Here is a 22176-nt window from a genome sequence, read left to right on the forward strand (position 1 = left end):
ATTCTCCAGGTATCTGTCTCTAAGTAACTATTTAAATCCCAACAAAATATTTAATTTATTCATTTATTAAAAGCACATAAATGATGCAACTAAACTAGTGGTGGAGTTTTTTTTAAGCTAACCATGGACATGTTTTGTAGCTGCAAGGTCCCATGCAGGGACGGATCCCAGCGACACAGATGTAAATGGACAGATCCTAATGAATTATTTGGTGTTTGTGTTTCACATGTGCTTCCAGGAAATGTTTGAGGATTACAGGATATGATAAAAGGCAAGATTAAAATCGGAGCAATGTACATTCAGAATAAGCGGCTGCTAAACGAAGCTCGCTGGTGTAATACTATATTGTTTTAGCACATATATAATGTTTTCTTCAATGTAGGAGGCTTGAGCATGTACTCGGTTTAGCCAGGTTTATTAAAAGTATACAGTCCTAATATATTGTTGCTAAGGACCCAATAAATCAAGTTTTCTTACAGTTTATTGTTAATTTACTGTGTTTTTTAGATAAAAGGAATGTAAGTATAATTACATTTACTGTTGATTGTCTGGTAAATCTGTTGGTTTAAAAAAAAGTTTTTTTTCATATAGCACGTAGCTTGATGAGAAGGCCAGTTTTCTCCGATTCAACCCTATAGGATGTGTGCCTAGGCAGTCTGTCTGAACAATATGGAAGTCTGTCTGAACATGATGGAAGTCTTGTCTACATGACTAGTGAGAAATGCTCTTAGAAGTCACCCATGAGGCTTCCTACAGTTCATTGCTCTCCAAGTCCAGTTTGGAGGAAAACAATATTTAACCAGCAGTAAGATTTCGGAAGGGTCTGGACACTGTAGGAAGGCTGATTATTCACATTCGTTGGAGAAGGAGAAGGATCAAGTGAACTTGTCCAAAGAAGAAGATAGAAACATGACCACCTGAAGGCAATTTTAAGCGATGTGAGAAATTCAGTCTCTACATATGAGCAGCAGCATGTGTATATTGTTGTACCTTCATGAGTTTATTGCCTTGACATCTGAGGTTTTCCTGATTAGGGAAAACATCTGGGCTGATATCCTAAAATGTACTGAAATGGGGTCAGTCCAGTGGATGCACCATTTAAGAAATTCCCAAAGTATATGGTGGCTCCAGTCCTCATTTTTTTAAGTGCTGCCATGTGAACATAGAAATATTCCTATTTCGTAGTTGTCCTGACCTCTGGAAGTGATGGTGCTATTTAACATCTTGCAGGATGGTTTCCATGCATACATTGTGAAGTGTAAACCCTTATGGACAAGAAATACAGTGAAAAGAGGGAGAGTTAAGGACATTTCAACATTATCAAGGTTAAACACAGCAAACGCACATCACCCGGGTTCTAACAGCACACAAAGGGAACATTGGTTTAACTTTGTCACCATAGAATGATTAATGTCATCCTTTAGGTCCACTGGTGAGAAAAAGTAATGAACAGAAGCAAAAACCCAAGAATATCTCATTTATTGTACACAAATATGTCCATTACGGAAGTTAAAATCTGTGATAAATTCCTGGAAAGATGTTTAACTACATTACCCACAAGCCACTACACATCACATGCTTACCGCATGCACCATGTCACATGACCATTAACACCTGCATCAGTTTGTCTAATTAGCACCAGTATTTAGGCATTGTTTAGCACATCAGTTCAGTATTTAGCTGTTGTCTCCCTAAAGCAAGTGATTTCACCTCTATAGTATAAAGTCATCAGTAGGTGGTCCTGCTACTGGTTGCCATGGTAGTAGCATTTATTAGCAAGTGGAGCAACTAGCATTCTAAATACATTTTCCTTCAGTTATAATAAAACATTCTTTAAGGACACTTGGGTTTGTGTATACAATTCCTCTGGGACCTGCTGCACAAGGTCAATCCCTATTTTCATAAATTTTATCAAAACATTGTCACTGGACACGCCCACATCTAGTCGCCAACGGTTATCATCACCAGAAGTCACCAACACTCACTGGAAAAAAAAAGGAATGAACAGCATTATTTATACCAAAATTCATATTGTTGTTAATGGAATATGGCAGCGGGGAACGAAAATCTAAAGCTTCATTAAAAGCCACATCTTATTGTACACAGTTAAGTAATGGAGGGCACAGTGGCTTAGTGGTTAGCACATTTGCCTCACACCTCCGGGGTTGGGGGTTAGATTCCCACCACTGCCTTGTGTGTGTGGAGTTTGCATGTTCTCCCCGTGCCTCAGGGGTTTCCTCCGGGTACTCCGGTTTCCTCCCCCGGTCCAAAGACATGCATGGTAGGTTGATTGGCATCTCTGGAAAATTGTCCGTAGTGTGTAAGTGAATGAGAATGTGTATGTGCCCTGCGATGGGTTGGCACTCCGTCCAGGGTGTATCCTGCCTCGATGCCCGATGACGCCTGAGATAGGCACAGGCTCCCCGTGACCCGAGAAGTTCGGATAAGTGGAAGAAAATGAATGAATGAACATTTAAGTAATGAAACAAGTAGATGATTATGTGTAGTGTAGGGTTTCTGGTTTAAAGCATCTTACTTCTCACTATTTGAGAATCCAATATATTGCCATATATATTTCAAATATCCTTATGATGATGATGATGATGATGATGATATAATACCAATATATTAAGGAACAGGATGGCCAATATTTACATACTGAGTAAATAGGAACCAATGAAGTAAAACTATATAAACTATATTTATCATTTTTTATTTACAGCATGTGTTCTACATGTTTGCTCTTGTGCTCTAAGCATTTTCTCAGTTGTTGTATCATGAATTTTGGTCAATATATTCCGGTTGACGTATTTGCTCACCTTCTTCTGTTCACATTGGGAAATAAAATAGTCACAGGATGTCAGAAATCATATAATTGAGACAGAATCATTTCAAATGCCTTACAGCTTCAGTACAAAATTTGAGACAAACAAATTAAAGAAAGTGGAGTCTCTACAATGCTCTGAGAAACTGCTAACAGCTAGCTTAACAAGTCTGCTTCGAGCAACATTCTAGCAGCTTTTCTAACCCAGTAACTGAACAATTACACTGCTACTGAACAGGTGAACCATTTGAAGTCTATGGGAAGCTGGTAGCACAGCTGCAGGAACTGTGATGTACTGAAAATTGTCTGTCATGTTTTGTCATTTAACTGGCCAAATATTTAAAAAAAAAATTAAATAATATGCATGTCTCATCTATGCGGATTTCACTACCAAACGCAAATTCTAACAACTCTTCCACGGTTATTATTCCATCTTCCTGCCGCTAGTATATACACAGAACACTGAGATTTATCGTAATTGTGAAACTTGTGTTTCTTTCTGTTTCCTGTATGACTCACTCTCCCTGTTCTGGTTTTCTCATTTGTTGGATGATCCTCCGATTTAGATTTTCACTGCCTGGCTTTTGTCTTTGATTTGAATCATCCTTGGATTTGGAAATCATTGTGCCTTTTGTGGATAAAAGTAAACCTTCTGCACATGGATCCCCTCTCAGCCCCATTTATTAAAAACAGATGCTTGGGCTACTTCTGTGTCTAACATTAGTTATTGGGCCACTTTGACAACATCAGGTATCGCAAGTTAATGCAGATTCTTAATATTGTAATTATATTACAGCAGATTTTGGGTCACAGACACTGATTAGATCATGACAGTGATTATGGAAATGATTAGTCACTGTCAGAGATTCAATTTGGGTTATTTAAAAAGGGTTATTTCTTATTTTAACTTTATTTAATATAAATGTGTCATAATATCCAATATTGTCTCAACTGTTGGTTTAAAAAAAACAATGAATGGATGAAAAGTTTCCTAATGATTTTGGGTAAACATGGAAAAGTCTTAACAGTGTAAACGTATTTAACAGTTCATAATGTGAATGCATTACAGTATATTCTAAAATTTATTAGATTTTTATGTGTCCCTTTAAATATTTTGTGTCCTTCTCATTCCCTTCTAGACCGACTAAGTGCAAACTAGGGGCACGGGGCAAATTAGACCTCTACAGTATGTTAGTACTTCATTTCTTCCTCCTTCTTATTGTAAGTAGGTTCCATTTCTGTTCAATTAGCTTAGCCAAGCCTTGTGACAGCCATTTTTTTACATTTCTTTTATCTGGTTTTGTTACTTTTCCTGCTTATTTTATGCTTGATTATTGTTTTAACAAACAACCGCCTCTGCGGACGTTGTTATAATTTGAACGAGTCGCAGACGTTTTAATTCCTGCTGTTGGATTTTATAGTTAGCTGACTAATCACCTACATTAAAAGAACAGTCTGTAAAATCTATCTTTTGGGAGTCTTTTTTTTAAACCTTGCATTTAATTCTTGAAAGCACAGAATTTACATTTATAGTATTTTGCAGAAATGCTAATTCAAAAGAGAGCAGTGTCTCAGAAAAACATTCAGTTATTCATACAGCCAGGGAAGGTTAAGAGAGAAAAGAAATGTATTAGATCCTGTAGGGATTATTTTTATGACCAATCATGTTAGAGATAACATCTCCAAGACAAATATCTATAAATATAGATAACACTTATGCACTGTGTCAGAGATTTTTACTTTTTCATTTGTTACATAGAGATGTTAGCGTATCTCTAATATGATATTTCAGGGTTTACATCGTGACCAATCTTAACATAGAGACAAAGTAAAGGCTTATTATAGAGAAAGTGCTCCTAATTTTTCTTCAAAACAAAGTGTCATAACTAGCAACGGGGTTTAGCCCTGCCTCTTCTCTAAGATAAAAATTTTTTGTATTTGCCTGGCTCACAGTTGCTCTGAGATTGGTCCTGAATCACTCTTTTGATATGAAACCTAGTTAGAAATTTTAAGCTCAATTAGGAGCTCTCTCAGATGATTCTTAGAATCTTTATGAATACGGGCCAGATGAGCCTGAAGTTATAAAAAAGAAACCTGCATAAATGAATAAGGTCAGCAACATGACCAGAGAATAATGTTGGTTGTCTAAAACTACATGTTAGCTGTGGGAGATCATGGATCTCAATATATCTACTGGAGCCGCCATCCATACTGTATCATGCTGAGATTCAAGCTGAGTATCATAGTAGTGGAATGAACCATACATGGATCAAAGAGTCTGCTTGGATAAGATAGATCTCCTCAATGTTACAGTATTTGGTCTCTCTCTGTGAGAAGCAAATCTCTGCAATGCTAGGCTGCTAATTTCAAACCATTATGAGGATGGACAGTAGACAGTCTTGTGCTGAAGGGACCTGAGAGGTGGAGATGGATCAGAAACTATTTTTCGTCATATGTCGAAACAGTTTTCGATGATCAAGTGACATTTTAAAATAAAATGTAACCGTGAAACAAAGGATAGAAATTTAATTTTCACTTTGTCACTGTGCGCCCATGATAACATGAGGGTTAAATAAATATATAGCAGCCAGAGACAGAAGGCATCATTTCAGTTGATAACTGGTAGCGTTTTTAGACCCATCTGAGTTGATGTGTGTGACTTCAGACATGCTGTGTGTGTGGAGGCTCAGCAGGGAGTGTGTTTCACCTGCTGATGTTTGTTACAGTCACAGCAGGGGCAAGACTCTCTAACTCTGTCTTGCTCTGTTTCTCCACAGTAACTGCATGACTTTATGTATAAAAATAAAAACTCATCTACCGACTCCTATACACGCACGGCCTCAAAATTCTTATCCTTATGAAGTTGTACTCTTTCTGTTCTCAAGGAAACAAAAGAATGTGTACCAACAGCAGACTTGAAGAAGAAGAATAATGACCAACATGATGCTGAGCCTGTCACAAGGGTCCCACCATGCCCAGAGCACCCTGCTGAAAAGGGATAAGCACCATGGGGACACAGAAACAAACAAAGCCATAAGAAGCAGAGGTGGGGCAGAATTCAACCTTGCATGGCTGGTGGAAGATAATACTGTGGTCACTGACGGTGGGCATGCTTTGTTTCTCTGTTCTCCATTATTTCTTGTAGGCACAATAAGATGACAAATTGCAATTATCATGCAAATGAAATGGGAGTGACGGACACTTTTTTTCAAAAACCTGATGTTCTTTCCTCTATGTTAATGACTTACACAAATGCAGAGCAGATTGCTAATGGTGTTTACAGAAACATATTTCCACTTTAGTATAAAGTGGGCCTAAACTGCACTACCTACAATCCTCTAGATCAGTGAACTACAGCTAAGGATGCTTTTCTGCTCTTTAAACACTACATCTGTTCTCTCATGCAAAAACAATTGCAAAAACAAGTGTAGTTCTGAGTATTGGCACCGAGTATAGGTATAAGTTAGAGGTGGTTTCGAGACACATACATACACACTTTTTGGCATGCTTCTTTGCACACCTGAGGTACTTTGGTTTTGATGGAGCCCTGGGCCAGAGTCGGGTAGAACGATGCAAGTGGGCGAGTGGGTGGGCAGAGCAACAAATACAGAGAGGCTAGAAGGGGGAGAAATTCTCTTTGTGAAGCAATGTGGCAGAGTAATGTCCTCAGCAAAACAGGCGTGTGGGAACAGTGTCTTCAGCTGAGCATGGAGGCAAAGTGACTTCACCAGTAGGACAGTGTTTGGGGGCAATAAAGATTCGAGTCAGGAGTCAAGTTTGATTGGGTGCAAGAGACCTCATCTACAGTGTATGAGGCTTCCTCTTTATCCTCTGCCTTGATCTTGTCTTGTGAGGCCACACCTTTGGCTTCTGGCTTGATTGAGTCCTGCCAGGTTACATTATCGACACCTGGCTTGATTGTCTCTTCTGGGGCAACCCTGTCGACTTCTAGCTTGAGCTGGGTTGAAGAGTCCACCCCCTTGGCTTATGGTGTGAGTGCAGGAATCCTGTCTGTGTGTCCAGCTTTGGTTTCCCAGACGTCTCCTGCATCCATAGTAGGTTTTGTTTTCTGTCAGGGATTGGAGACAGATACTAATGCAGATATCGCATGCAATCCAAAACTAGTTGAAGAACATAACATAAATTTAACAACTGTAGAACCAAGAGTGCTACCAGAGACACAATTTAAATACCTGTGTTTATTAAATGTAAATGTGGCTAAGGTGCACATTGTTATAAGGACTAGTATGTAATCCTGACAGAATACCCCCACCCACCCAAACCCATTCATGCAACAACCACAGCAAGGTCATATGAGATACTGTGGTACACACAATTAAAACAAAATAGAGGAAATATCAACTTTGTCTCTTATGCAATTGAGATGCTTTGTAAGTAAACAGATAAAAGCATAAGAAAGAAGAGGGGGAAAAATGATCATGAAAAATAAGGGTTATTCATAAATACTGAATCAATACCCCAAGACATGAGCTGAAGAGTTCAAATTTGGTCACAAATGGGTCTTCCAGCATGACAGTGATCCTCTGGATTTGTAAAAAATAAAAAGTTTGAACACAACAAATGTAAAAGTACTGGAGTGATCATGAATAAAGTCATTTTTCTTTCTCACACACACACACACACACACACACACACACACACACACACACACACACACACACACACACACACACACACACACACTTTGATTTTAACCTTAAGGAAAATTTGAAAATCACACTTGTGCCAGGACGGGATCACAGACTCACTCCACACATTTCACATATACCCCAGAGCACTGTGGAGCACATCAACCCACCATTCTTGGCCTCAAAGATCCTTTAGTGTGTGTGCGTGTGTGTGTTACCTCACATAATCTGCTTGCCGCAAGTACATATACCAAACAATATAATAACAACTACTTTACGCAAAAATGCAGCAACAAGCATTATATCTGCATAAACAAACAATCTAACAGATTGGATTAATTTCCAGAGAACTACATGATGGCTGTAGAATATGTCTGCTGTAGGAAACATCTACTGATTTCACAAATTTACCCCAAGCCTTGATTTGACATTATTATGTATATTGATTGATAAAGCTGTTGTGTTACAATCAGAAGTCATTTGCTTCATTAGGCAGCATTATAATGACAAAAGAACATCAATGAGTCATAAATTTGTGTCTACCTTCAGTATCGTCGTCATCACATTTCAAGGGCGTTTTGTATTCTGTGCAATTAGATGTAAACGAATGGGTGAAAATATGGAGCAGAAAGAGGCAAACATGGATTACCTACACATGAACACTAATTGCTGTAAAGACTGCAGATTATGAATGGGACTGGAACTTTGTTTCCTTTCCTAAAAAATGCAATGGGGAGGGATGAGGGTGCATGGACACATGTACTGTAACATCTCTGCCGTTCTCAGATAGAAATACGTAGCAAATTCAAGGATGGTAATTTAAAAAATGAATTGTGGCCATATGTGAAAAACAGCCATGGCAGGACAAGAGACTTCTCTCGAAGAAGAAAAAGTCACCGCATCAACACAGCAGGAACAAATTTGAGCATTTGAACATACTTCAAAGTGAACCAAAGAGAGATATACATATTTGTGTACAAAAATCTGAAACACTGTAAGCAAAGAGGAAGTTGATATCAGGCCTATGTGTGACATGTTATGCGCAATATCATGAAGTGAGTAATATAGTGCAAATGGTTTACCACAGTGGTCCCCAACCACCAACCCCAGCCGCACCAATACCGCGCATGCGCAAAATATCATGATATCGGGCCGGGTTTAGGTGACATCTGGAGCTGAGCGGCTGCAAGCGGCAGTGGTGATGTAGCTTTGGTGGAGAGAGAAGGTGTGTATCGCTCTTCTCTCTGTTCACCGGTACTTTGTCATGCTCAAATTTAACCCACAAATTAGCAAAAATGAGCACGAAACAGAGGTCGTTAGAAAGTTAGAAACTCTGCCGGTGTTCTGGATTAAAGTCATGGCGGAATACCCTGAGATTGTCACCACAGCACTTAAATCCCTATTGCCATTTCCGACATGCTATCTGTGTGAAGCGGAGTTTTCTGCAGTGATGGCAACCGAAACAAAACAACGGAATAAACTGGACATAAGCAACACACTTCGGGTGTCATTGTCTCCTATTACCCCAGATGCAACCTTCTCGTTGCAAAGAAACAATCTCAGGGTTCTCATTGATTTAGCATTGTAGTGAGTTATAAAGGCATGTTTAAATAGAATTAAATTAAAACGATTAATTTTAATTTAATTGTATAGCCGTCAACCCCCACCCCCTGCGGGCCGCGGTAAAATGATCAAACATTGACCGGTCCGCGGCTAAAAAAAGGTTAGGGACCACTGGTTTACCACACTAAAAGGTGGATTTGATTCAACCTGTCATGTAAACAAATCCCATACCTACAGTCCAGCCTAGGGGTGCAGGATTATTAATAAGGCATTAGCAGGCAACGACTCAGGATTAGGAGTGATCTATAAACATCCTGGTGGGAGAATCATGTCCAACAAAATTCACCTAAACTCAAGAAATGGAAATTAATTATCTTGTTTGTAAAAGATGGCAGGATGCCTATGATCTGAGTTGCTCCTCTCACCTAAATCATAGCATAGGAAATGGACGACAAATAATGCATAGACTATTAACAAATAACCTGAAAGCAATATGTTTTGCTAAACATGTGCGACTTCAAGATGGTAGAGAACAAATGCTACTTAACAACACTCACTACCCACCTATAGCATATAACATACAAGACAAATATGAATATATAACAGCTGGTCCAAATTGGGCATGGATAGCCCATGTGCATAATCATATAGGATTCACGGACAACAGAAAATGGCATGAAATGACTAAAGCAACAATTTTATGAAGAAATCAGTTTTGTAGGTAGAAAGATTAGCCATGATTGGAATTACACACAATTTTTAATTCAATTTATTTGTATAGCACTTTTAACAATCCACATTGTCTCAAAGCAGCTTTACAGAAGTATTGAAACAGAAAAAAAATATATGTATCTATATATTAAGAATTAAAATAAATAAAATAAATACATAATTTTTTAAATAAAAGTATTCATTTAAAATTTAAAATACTATATATCTATCCTTAATGAGCAAGCCTGGAGGTGAAGGTGGCAAGGAAAATCTCCATGAGACGACATGAGGAAGAAACCTCAGAAGAAAACATCCTGGTGCTCTCCGACCTCAAAAGGACGAGCCATAATAGGAACCATGGTTAAGAAGGGTGACACTGAATATTAAATAATGCAAATGTAAATAATGTCATTTCTACAGCAGTTTATAACAGTGCAACCAAGAGCTCATGAGGAACAAGGAGTTCACCATGGACCCAACACTAATTCCTTCCTGTCAAAGTCTTCAAATTATTGCTGATAAAGACCAGACCATAAAGCTGACTGACACAACATTGGCTCAAAGAAGGCATGAGAGTCTCCGGACGGCTCCATCCACAACAATCCCATGAGTCACTGGCTGACCATGCAGATCAATCAATGAGACTTCAACCACAGTTAGAATGTCAGGATCGATGAAGTAACTCCGAAAGAAGAGACGAACAGCCTAGGAACTTGCAAAAGAAGCTATAGAACAAGGATGGGAATTTGTAGAAGATTAATCTGGGATTTGATTACTCTGTGGAGGAGGATGTACATATTTTCTCCACAAGTTCCTTTTACCCTTGGCGGATATAGGGTACCATCAATTTATTTCATATTTGCAACATTTTGCTGGATTAGCAACTGGTAGCAACACCCTTTGGCTCGTCCCTGGAATTTACATGATAGCCAGAATAACATCTCAGCAAATCGGCTACGAAATGGATGGACAACACTGGTATCGAGAAAAAGTTATTTGGGAACCTTCAGGGAGCAAACTGCTCTATTATGAATATGAAAACTGTTTATACTTTCTTCTATTATAGGAACTACAATGCAACAATTTTGGGGACCATACCGACGATTGCTATAGATTTACCGCAGATGCTGAATATTATTGCATACTTTGTCTGATTAAATATACCAAACAAATCACCAAGCTGTGTCTATAAAGATGAGATTTATGTATCTCAAGTGTGATAATGACCTTTTAGTAGATCATCTTGAGAAAATAATTGAGTCAGCGAGCAGGTCAGCAGGGCTATTTAGTGCTTGGCCACCGTCTCCTTAATTGGAAGGCTGGTGCCCACCTGATGGCTACCTCCCTAGGCATTGCACTAACCTGCAATTGCCATGGTACACTGTACTTTCTCCCCATGTCTCGGGGATAATTAAGGCAGCATTATTTCTATGTATACAAAATGAATGAGTGGTTTAAAACCAGCCACAGGCGTCGCCAAAGAAAACGAAGCCGTGGGCGAGGAAATGAAAAAGGAATGTGAAAAGTTGGAGTGGATCTGTGAAAGATCTGTTCCAGATTGCTTTAAATAGATTCCAAAATAGACTAAAAGATATGATGAAAGATATGGAAGAAGTAAGAAAGCAATATCATGAGCAAGCAGTAAGAGATTGTGGGTAAAACCGCAGAAATGTCATTGCGCCTGGAGAACGTGTTCACTTGTCAAAGAATGCCTTTCTTAAAGCACTGTGCATCATACTATTGACCTGAGAGTGCAAAGCTACTGATGGAACAGGAAACAAGCCCAGCTGACTGGGTGAGGTGTTATGTGCTTGAAGCACATAAAGAATAATTAAATGTACTTAAATACTGATTATGCTTAGAGAATGTTAATAACCAAAAACATAGGGTTCAAAAGAACCCATCACAAGTATAAATGTGTTGGAGAGAGGGTTCTCCTGGATTGATTATTAGACTTATCTTCTGTTTCTTTGAAAACATATAAAAAGAGAAAATATTAGAAAGACAACCAGTCTAGACTTTTACTTTCTTTCTCAAGCTCCTGTGGTATGGACTCAACCGCAGTAAAGATAGTAAGAAGTAAAGATAAGCTGAATTATCTATTCCCTAGAAAGAATGATTGTCTTTAGATAATTGTTGGACAATTTACTTCAATTTATCCCCAATGAACAAGCCTGAGGTGAGTCAGGTGACTGTGGCAAGGAAAAACACCCTTAGATGGAAAAGCATGAAACCTTGAGAGTAACCAGTCTCAAAAGGGAACCTCATCCTCATTTGGGTGACACTGGGGGGTGTGATTATAAATATACAGTCCGACAGTTGTGTATTGATTCGGAGATGGTTGTCCTCAAAAACCACATTTAGTTGGAAACTCCTCTTTGACTGTCTGAAATTCTCATGATGCGAAATCTAACTGGACCTGGTACAATCTCTGGATGCCTCGCGATGGGTAGAAAAAAGAGTAGCAGTGGAGAGGAATTAGCATAGCTGCTGTTCATAATATTAACCAGCACTAGATGATAATGTGCATTTGATCAGATGTACTAGAGTACACGGTTATGGAATGTGTTATGTGTATGCCTGGCTAAACTGATGTGTCTTTAATCTCTGGGAGTGTGTGTCCCAGTCCCATAGACCAGATGTTTTCCTAATCTCGAGGGACAAAGGTTGGGCTGCTTCAAGAAGGAGGCATGTCCATTGGTTTTGTTTATGCTCACATATTCAAGATAATAATTAAAGTCATTTCTGACAAAGGACCACTTTGTCAAATGAGAGTTTATTAGATGATACCATACAGTTAGTGTTGGCGGTATGGTTCTGTTCGGGGCAAAAATTCACACGCCTGTCTGTGTGCATGCTTGGACCGATCAGGGAGAGCAGCAACTAGAAAATAGGATAGACCCCCCCTATAACAGAACCATTAGTCATGCATAGAGTTTTTTTTGTGCAAATAATAAATGAATAAGTGGATAAACAAACAAACAAACAAACAAACAAACAAACAAACAAACAAACAAATAAACAAACAAACAAATAAATAAATAAATAAATAAATAAATAAATAAATAGAGAGAGAGGGAAAGAGAGAGAAAATGTGGAGATTTAAGACATGACTGGTACAACGAAAACGGGTTCCAGCACTGTGGAGTCGGGGTTGGAGGAGGGATTTTAAGTCGCAGCAGTGGTGACGTGCTAGAAAGCGGCTCAATGAATGGGAATTTAAATGGCCGGGTAATATGGATGACGTAACCGGATTGGTGCTGGTCGTGGACTGCTGATTAACAGCTGATGCACGCTTGACGACGTGGCCTGCCAAAACTAACGCAAAGCTTAATTTCACATGTTGTGAATAAGTTTTCTGATTGCATTCTGATATTTTCTCAGCTCCTCCCAATCTGTAATATTGAAATATTGATCAATTAATCAATCAGTACATATGTACTTAAAAAACATTGTATAATACATGGATTTTTAAGAATTTGTCATGTTGACCAGAAATTCTGGACAGGAAGTTTTTTTTTTATATCTATACCCATCCAAGCTGTCTGTGACCCCCAGGTCAAGTTTTTTTTATATATTTTTTCACTTTTCTGGTTCAGTCCATGACTCCAGGGTCTTGAAACACAGCCCACTTTATTGCTCAGGACTATATTCTCCTGCTGACTCTCTCCAGTTGGGGTCAGGCAGATATGAGCATCAAATTGTGTTCAACAGTTTTGGCATAATAAAGACCCAGTGGTTGTATTTTTTTCTTGTAAGCCTTGAAATGCACTCTGCAAACAGAGACTCCTCACAATATACATGCACTTATGCATCTGTACACTCCACTTTATTGCCATAGCCTTCAACATTGCCTTGTGTAGCTCTTTTGCTCTCGTTCTTTCTCTCTATATATGCAGTATAGACACTATACAGTAATAGGTATGTCAGCATTTACAATTTGTGGTTAAAAGTGCACATTCGATGTATCATGCGTTAGTATAAGAAAATGAACAGCAGCTTTTCTTCAAGTGACTGAGAATATCAGCATGCCATGATTAGATTGTGAGCAAGAACAGCCTGTTGAGAAGAATATTTACAGAGATTTGACCCTTCAGTACAATGAAGAATTTGTTCAGTGGTGTAAAATCCATAGGCACTGGTCTACAGAGACGTGGAAAAATATTATACAGACAGCTGATCATCCATCATATTTTTTAGCAAGTGAATATGTAAACCAACAGAATGGTAAAGGTCAGGTGTACACAAACAATTGCCAAACACACACACAAACACGGCTCAGATTTATGCAATTGAGTGGAATCCCAGGTCCTGATGTTGTGTCACCACAGATTTGAAGAGTAGTTATTTAGCCTAATCTCCATTGAGGTTTAGGGCAGAAATTTTGCTATAATGATGTTCTTTATATGTACTGTATATATAATGGTCAGTGATGTATATCCTGGAGTTTCTGTGAATCTGGATCCAGTTCCAACATTATGGCACAATGCAGAAGAATCCACCCTGCATGACACACTTACGCACTCATACACTCATGACACTAAGCGACAATTTAGATTTGCCAGTCCATCTACCTGCCTGAGTCCAACTGCATGTTTCTGTACAGCGGAAGGAAACTGGAGAACACAGAGGAAACCCTGACGGACATGGAGAGAAGATCGGCTGAAAATTCACACAGTAACCTGATAGTAACACAAGTGCCCGATTGACCTTGGGACCGTGGTGCTTGCGGGCAGCAATATTACCCCTTATGTTCCAGGGTAATCCAATATCAATCCAATATTGATGATGAGAATGATTAAATACACACTGATGACTGAATACTTATCAATAACAATATATCTTTTGGCAATATCAGTAGCTATTCTTACTAAACTGCACCATCTGCTGTCAGATATAGGAAATGCGTTTAATTAATTCAGAAAATTCTGACAAACAGCATTGAATAAAGCAGTTTCCTCATCTGAGGTAAAACATGAATGACTACCAGTAGAGAGGTGTGGAAATCCCTCCATCGCCCCTGGCTATCCTCACTCAGCTTCATAGCTGTCATTTATGTACAAAAAACACTTCTAACACCATTCTGTGAACTCTGCTTCATTAAAATGCCATTTTGAGCCACATAAAGTAATAATGAAAAATCATAATGCATTAATGCAGCTAACAGCCATTTAATACAAAGACTGCTGGAAAATCCTGATGGCAGAAAATGAGATAAAAATTAGAGTAATTCTACTAATCATGAACAAAGGAAAATAGCTACCAAAGAGCATTTAAGCTAATGAATAAAAAGCTATTTACTGCAAGCAGTTAGCAAGAATTAACCACTGGAGCAATTTCATCCTAGCAATTTTGGTCACTTTCAATAACTGCTCATCCATAATTAGAAAAAAAGATGCGAATAACGAACCAAGGACATAACCTGCATTAAGCTAGTCATATTTAGTCCATTGTGTGCAATAGAGAATTTGGGAATATGCTACTGTACATGGCAGGTATGACACTGTATCATATAACATAGCAATGCTAATAGTCTAACATAAACAAATATGAATATTAAGGCATTCAGCTAAGCTTGTGAAAAACCATAAATCAAAAGCCGTAGCAAAGTAAAAATGCTGCTAATTACAACAAAAACGCTGAGAAAAAAAACAAAAACGAGCAGCTGCTGGTTTGCATTAAGTTAATTAATCAAAAAAGTTTCAGAGACCAGCTTTCATTCATTAGCGTCCATGTACACCTGCAGCATCTCCCAAGTCTTTTTATGTTTGTTGGTGATGGCAGTTTCTGTACTGAGCGAGTAAGATGTACTGTAGCCTCACTAATCTCAACTCAATCGTAGCTCGACTCAAGTGCAAAATCAGCCGAAATCTGCATTCTGCCTCTCTAGGAAATCCTCTTCAGGAAATCACAGCCAATATACTGATCATGTTCAACAAAATCATGCTCATATCTCTTACCAGTGGTCACTTCATGTCCTGATGCTGAAAAATTGGAAATTTGTACTAAATATTTTAGCACAAAATGGGTTTTTGTCACCCAAATGAGGATGATGTTTGAGTCTCTTTCCTCTCAAGGTTCCTTCCTCATATCATTTCAGGAAGTTTTTCCCTGCCACTGTAGCATGTGAATCGTTAAAAGCGCTATACAAATAAATTGAATTAGTAAATTAATTAGTGGTATAAATAGGAAAAATATATCATCATTTCTGGGTTATTAATTCAGGACAAAAGGAAAACTACAAATCTCACACCCTCAGTTCAAGAGGATTCCCACCTGACTTCCTTACTATGAAAATCAACATTATTATATCGTTGTTTTTTTTTCCAGCACTAGAAAATAAAAGGAATAATAGGTGATGTTTGCCACCACAAGAAATAACTAAAGAATGATTAAAGCCATTACGCTGCCTTGTGTGTTTCTGTGTGGTGTGTATTTGTTACGCACTTTCACTGTACCCGGTGAAAATGATGAACAAATATTAGGTGTGGATTAAAAAGCATTATGATTTCACTGTCGACTGACTGACAGAAAAATACATAAAGCATTAATGAAAAACAGCTTTCCAGATTTGAAAACTTGCTCATTCTGATTGACTGTGAGTAAACTTCATACAAGCATGCACTTGTATTTAATTCATTCATTTATTTTCTACCGCTTCTCCGAAATTCTCGAGTCATGGGGAGCCTGTGCCTATCTCAGGCGTCATCGGGCATCAAGGCAGGATACACCCTGGATGGAGTGCCAACCCATCGCAGGGCACACACACTCTCATTCACTCACACATTCACAAACTACAGACAATTTTCCAGAGATGCCAATCAACCTACCATGCATGTCTTTGGACCGGGGGAGGAAACCGGAGTACCCGGAGGAAACCCCCGAGGCACGGGGAGAACATGCAAACTCCACAGACACAAGGCGGAGGCGGGAATCGAACCCCAACCCTGGAGGTGTGAGGCAAATGTGCTAACCACTAAGCTACCGTGCCTCCCGTATTTAATTCAATTAAATGTATTTGTATCGACATTTACAGCATTTAGCAGACACGCTTATCCAGAGCAACTTGAGCAAATATGACTGAGCAATTGAGGGTTAAGGGCCTTGCTCAGGGCCCAGCAGTGGCAGCTTGGTGGATGTAGGAATCAAACTCACAACCTTCCAATTGGTAGCCCAACACCTTAACCACTAGGCTACCACATCCCACATAGCATGTTTAACATCTGACATTGTCTCAAAGCAGCTTCACAGAAGTATAGATATACAATACGTGTTTTATCTCTAACATCAGTCTCTAATGAGGCAACAGTGGCAAGGAAAATCTCCCATAGATGATTTTAGGTAGAAACCTTCATAGGAACCAGGCTCAGAAGGGAACCTCATCCTCATTTTGGTGACACTGGACAGTAAGTAATGTAAATGCAAATAATGTTCTTTCTACAACAGTTTATAGATGAGTGGGATTGTGAAACCAAGAGCTCTTGATGAACTAACAGGTCAGCGTAATTTTGAGATCATTACAGACTTAACATTACTTCCTTCCTGCCAATATCTTCAAATATTCACTGATGAAGACCAGAACACAAAAGCTGATCGAAGAAGCAAAAAGCAAAAAGGTATGTCATGTGTATAGCTTGACAGAGAGCGAGGGAGAGAGAGAGAGAGAGAGAGAGAGAGAGAGAGAGATATTAGGCGTGTTTATAATCATGTGATGGTTAAAGACAAAGTACATTACATTATGTGCAGACAGGAATGCCAGCAAGACTAGCTAGGACAACATAACTAAAGGGAGAAGTCAGAAGGTGACACAGACATGACGGCTTCCTGGGACATAAAGCGTCCAACCACTTCACACTCATCAAACCTAAGCAACTTGTGAGGGTGTTAAGGCGACAGCATCCAGACATTCAAAACAGAACCTTGTAGAATATTGAACATTACATTACTTTGCTTAGCCACCATTTAAATCTATGAACTGATAATGAACAGACAAATAAGACCTGAGACAGGAGAGGTCTGTCCCTTTAACGCCAACAACATTTTCTAATCTATCAAGTAGAATAGCATGGTCAACGGTGTCAAAAACCCACGACCCTGATCAGAGGCCAGTAACAGGTCATTTAAGACTTTAACCAGCGCTGTCTCTGTGCTATGATAAGCCTAAATCCTGACTGATACTTTTCATGAGCATTATTCCTATGTAGGTATGAACATGACTGCTGCGCTACAACCTTTTCTAGGATCTTGAAAAGGGGAGGTTTGATTTCAGCCTGTAGTTGGACAGCTGGCATTGGTCGAAGGTCAGTTTTTTCAATCAGAGGTTTGATAAACTCTAGTTTAAAAGATTTAGAAAAGAAACTAAAACTGAGTCTAAGTGATAGTCAGAAACTGCAATATTACTATCTACAGCATTATCTGTCAAATTAGTTTTAAATGAATAATCTGAATTTTCTGCATGATATTCTAAATTTTTCCTCTGAAAAATCAACATATATATATGTATAAGTCTCCCACAATTAAAGCTTTTTCTAAAGAAATGTATTGAGGAAGTGGTAGCTCAGTGGTTAAGGTGTTGGACTACTGAGAAGAAGGTTGTGAGTTTGTATCCCAGGTCCACCAAGCTTCCATTCCTGGGCAAGGCCCTTATAACCCTCTATTGCTCTGCTATAGAAATAAGCTAAATGTAAGTCACTCTGAATAAAAGTGTCTGTCAAATTCTGTAAATGAAGGGCATATCGATGGTGTGTGATTTTACTCCTGGTTAATTTTGATACAATATTAAATAAAAAAAATTAGGATTATTATTATTTAGGATATACACTGATCTAGCAGCACTAAAAGATTTGATACCATTTACATTCTTATTTCCTAAGTGCTTTAAGATTTGTGTGTGGTCATTGTATAAAGGTGCAACTTTTTCTTTTTAATTATTTTCCATTTAATTGGGGCTACAATATCTAGGGAGTAGCGAAACACTAAGTCCAAGTAATCAGTCACCTGATCAAGTTGTCTGGGGTCAGATGGTGATTAAAACATGCAGTATAACTCCATTATATGTGGCTTCTACTATGTTTTGATTAACAATGTGAGTGTTAAAGATTTTTGTTTTGCTCAAGAAAACAAGACTCATTTCAGCAAGCAGACGGTCGGATTAGCCTGCTTGTCTGCTCCTTGGTGCTGGCTCTGGATTCTCACCGATTAACTAGACCTGTGCTAATACTATGTGCTATGCTGCAGAAAATAAGAGCAGCACCTTCCGAGTTAGGTGGACAGGTGGACATGTCCAGACCTAACAAGCCAGGCTTGCACTCAAACGTGTTCCAATTATCTATGAAGCCCACATTGTTTTCAGAGCACCACTTGGCCATCCTGCAGTTCAGTGACCACAACCTGCTGTTTATTGCTTTGTCTTTATTATTGGGGGAAAATAGAAATTTAGTGGAAAAAGTAGAAAAATGTTCACAGCATAGCACATCCAAGGCATGCATCCATGCTATAGAGAATCAGCACTTAGCAGTAACTCTGACACAATATGCTCCTAATAGAAAAAATATCCTAGGCACTTCATAATACATTAAGTATTAAGGCACTTCATAAGGGAAACATAAAGCAATGTCTTTTTAAAATATAGTAACTGGCTATAATCACTGAAATTGATCCATTTTTCCAGCAGCTGTGCAGTAAATATACAACTCGACCAAGCAGCCAATAACAAAACAATAATTTCGATAAAGAGCACTGTTTTTTCAGTACAAGCCTTGCTTGTGTACTTTATATGTCTTTGTATGTATTCATTTTTTTCTTTTTTCTTGATTCACTTGATTCAAGTCATTTAAAACCTGATAAATCATTCAAACATTTCTGTATGTTTTTATATTCACATTTGTTTTTACATTTGTATTCACATTTGTATTTGTGTGTGTGTGTGTGTGTGTGTGTGTGTGTGTGTGTGTGTGTGTGTGTGTGTGTGTGTGTGTGTGTGTGTGTGTGTGTGTGTGTGTGTGTGTGTGTGTGTACTGAATACTAAAATTGTTCATATCTGTATTTTATATAGATACTAAACATAATCAGACCTCAGCTGTAACTACAGACTTGAGCAGTTTACAAGCTAAAAAAGATTACCTCAGAGGAGGGAGAATGAGAAACATGTGGGCAGTAAATGTAGTGAGTTTATCCTTGAAATCATGAAGACATTTTCCTGACTCTGAAAATTTTCATCATTTGAATTTAACCAAAGACATGCATGGTAGGTTGATTGGCATCTCTGGAAAATTGTCCGTAGTGTGTGTGTGAGTGAGAGTGTGTGTGTGCCCTGCGATGGGTTGGCACTCCGTCCAGGGTGTATCCTGCCTCGATGCCCGATGACGCCTGAGATAGGCACAGGCTCCCCGTAACCCGATGAGTGAGTGAGAGTGATTGAATTTAACCATTCCAAGTAGCCAATTACGCACATTATATAGTATCTTGTGAGCACATTAACTGCCAGATAAACACATAAACACGATAAATAATAAGAACTTGTGGATGAGGATATTCTGACCTTAGGACAGTCTGTGTCAGTGATGCAGCACGATCGACTGATAACCGATAACTGCATGAGTGTGAACGTGCACTTGTGTTCCTAATAAAGTGCACAGTGAATGTATATTGTAACACCAGGTAAAACTGTTTTTATTTTACTAGCAGTGATGTTAAAAAAGTCTCCGGGAATATTCCATTCGCCTGCTTGTTGGAGTTAAACAGGAACAAGGTTTGGCTGTTTGTTACACTTTGAAAAAGAAAAAAAACCTATTATTCGATTATTTAATATTATTTCAGTCATTTTGGATTTGCATTACCGCTTCATGTGGATCAGTTTCTTTCAGCACACCTGTCTCTGATCCTGGTTGCCTGGAGCTTGAATGACATCTCCTATTTGTTATCGCTCATTGTGGGCTTCTACGGTGTCGGTGTCAGATAGGCGTGAATTGTGGCTTGGATTTCTTATTAAAATAAGAATAATTTCAGTAAGTTTTAGAAGCGGTAATATAAATTGTCGCCCATGCCAATAGGGTCAATAAGAAGTCTTAATTTGTTTGAAATTACTATTTGGGGAATAAAGGTCCTGAAGGGTTTTTGCTTTCAGTCTGGAGCTGGAGGTTTTTTTTTTATTCAGTGCAGAATGTTTCTGAACACATTACTCAATACTCAAAAAGGTCACAAAAGGCAAGGATGTGTTAAATTAAAAAGCGATTCACGGTGAATGTGTGACTTTCTGAAGCATAGTAGTTCTGCTTCCACTTTAACAAGAGTTTCAATTTAGTCCTGCAGCTTTAGAGCCACATAAATGTGATTGTGTTCTGCATCGTTATCAGCTTCCTAAGGACCACAAGCGTGATTTTCTGGGAAACTGATTATGTCTCTTCGTGTGCTCATTTCCTTGCCGAGTGCAAATAACAAAGCCTCTAAATCCCCTGGATCATGGCCTTGACCTCACACTGGTCTACAATTAAACAAAAATTCACAAAACGGTAGAAATAAAAGAGCAAAATCAAAGTACATTCAAATAGAAACAACAACTACAGCTGAACTAAATACCGCTTTATTAGGAACATTTATTATGTTGATTTTATGCATTTATCCAAGCAGACGATCACATGGCAGCAGATCAGTGCGTTAAATAATTGAAAAATTGTGATCTTATTGACTTTCTCTTAGGGAATTTCAGAAACTGCTGACAGCAGCATACAGTACACTGTTGATCCAAGAAAAGTCAATTAAGCCAAATACTCCACACAGTATATCTTAAAACTGAGAGAATAACACACAAATGTACCTGGAACTTTGCTTGTAGTAGGTATGGGGATGTTTGTTAATAAGATTCAAATGTTTTGCAATAGTTTCCATATAAAAATTATAATTGGTGCTATATCAAGACTGTAACAAAGAAAAACATGTTATCTGTTCACCTTTCTGACCCTGATTAGGATAATGATTCATGGCTTTTCACAGCAGGTCAGAAGAAAAAGGTCAAATCACAGCACCACCAAAGTGTCAATTCTGGGCCCTTGAGCACGGCCCTTATTCCACAATTACTCAGTTGTATAAATGAGAGAAATGTAAGTTGCTCTGGATAAATGTTTCTTCCAAGTGGTATAGTGTTGGGATGGTATAGAAAATATGGCATATTTCTTATAATTTAGGAAATCAGAAATGTGATGTTGTATATCAGACTGTTGATTACCCGATTAATCTTTTAATCTAAAAGTCTCTCATTTGCATGAATAAATTATTTACTGTCAGTAAAAAAAAAACCACCCAGATCATAGAAGACTGGACTGTAGATGGGAACTTTTGGTTTTGGTGCAAACATGTTGATTTATATGATCACTGCCCTGAAACATTCTGAGTTTTTCTTTAGTGGTTGTTATATAGATGAAGTAGTCATGA

The sequence above is a fragment of the Tachysurus fulvidraco genome, chromosome 2 (assembly GCF_022655615.1).
Source record: "Tachysurus fulvidraco isolate hzauxx_2018 chromosome 2, HZAU_PFXX_2.0, whole genome shotgun sequence".
Lineage (NCBI taxonomy): Eukaryota > Metazoa > Chordata > Actinopteri > Siluriformes > Bagridae > Tachysurus > Tachysurus fulvidraco.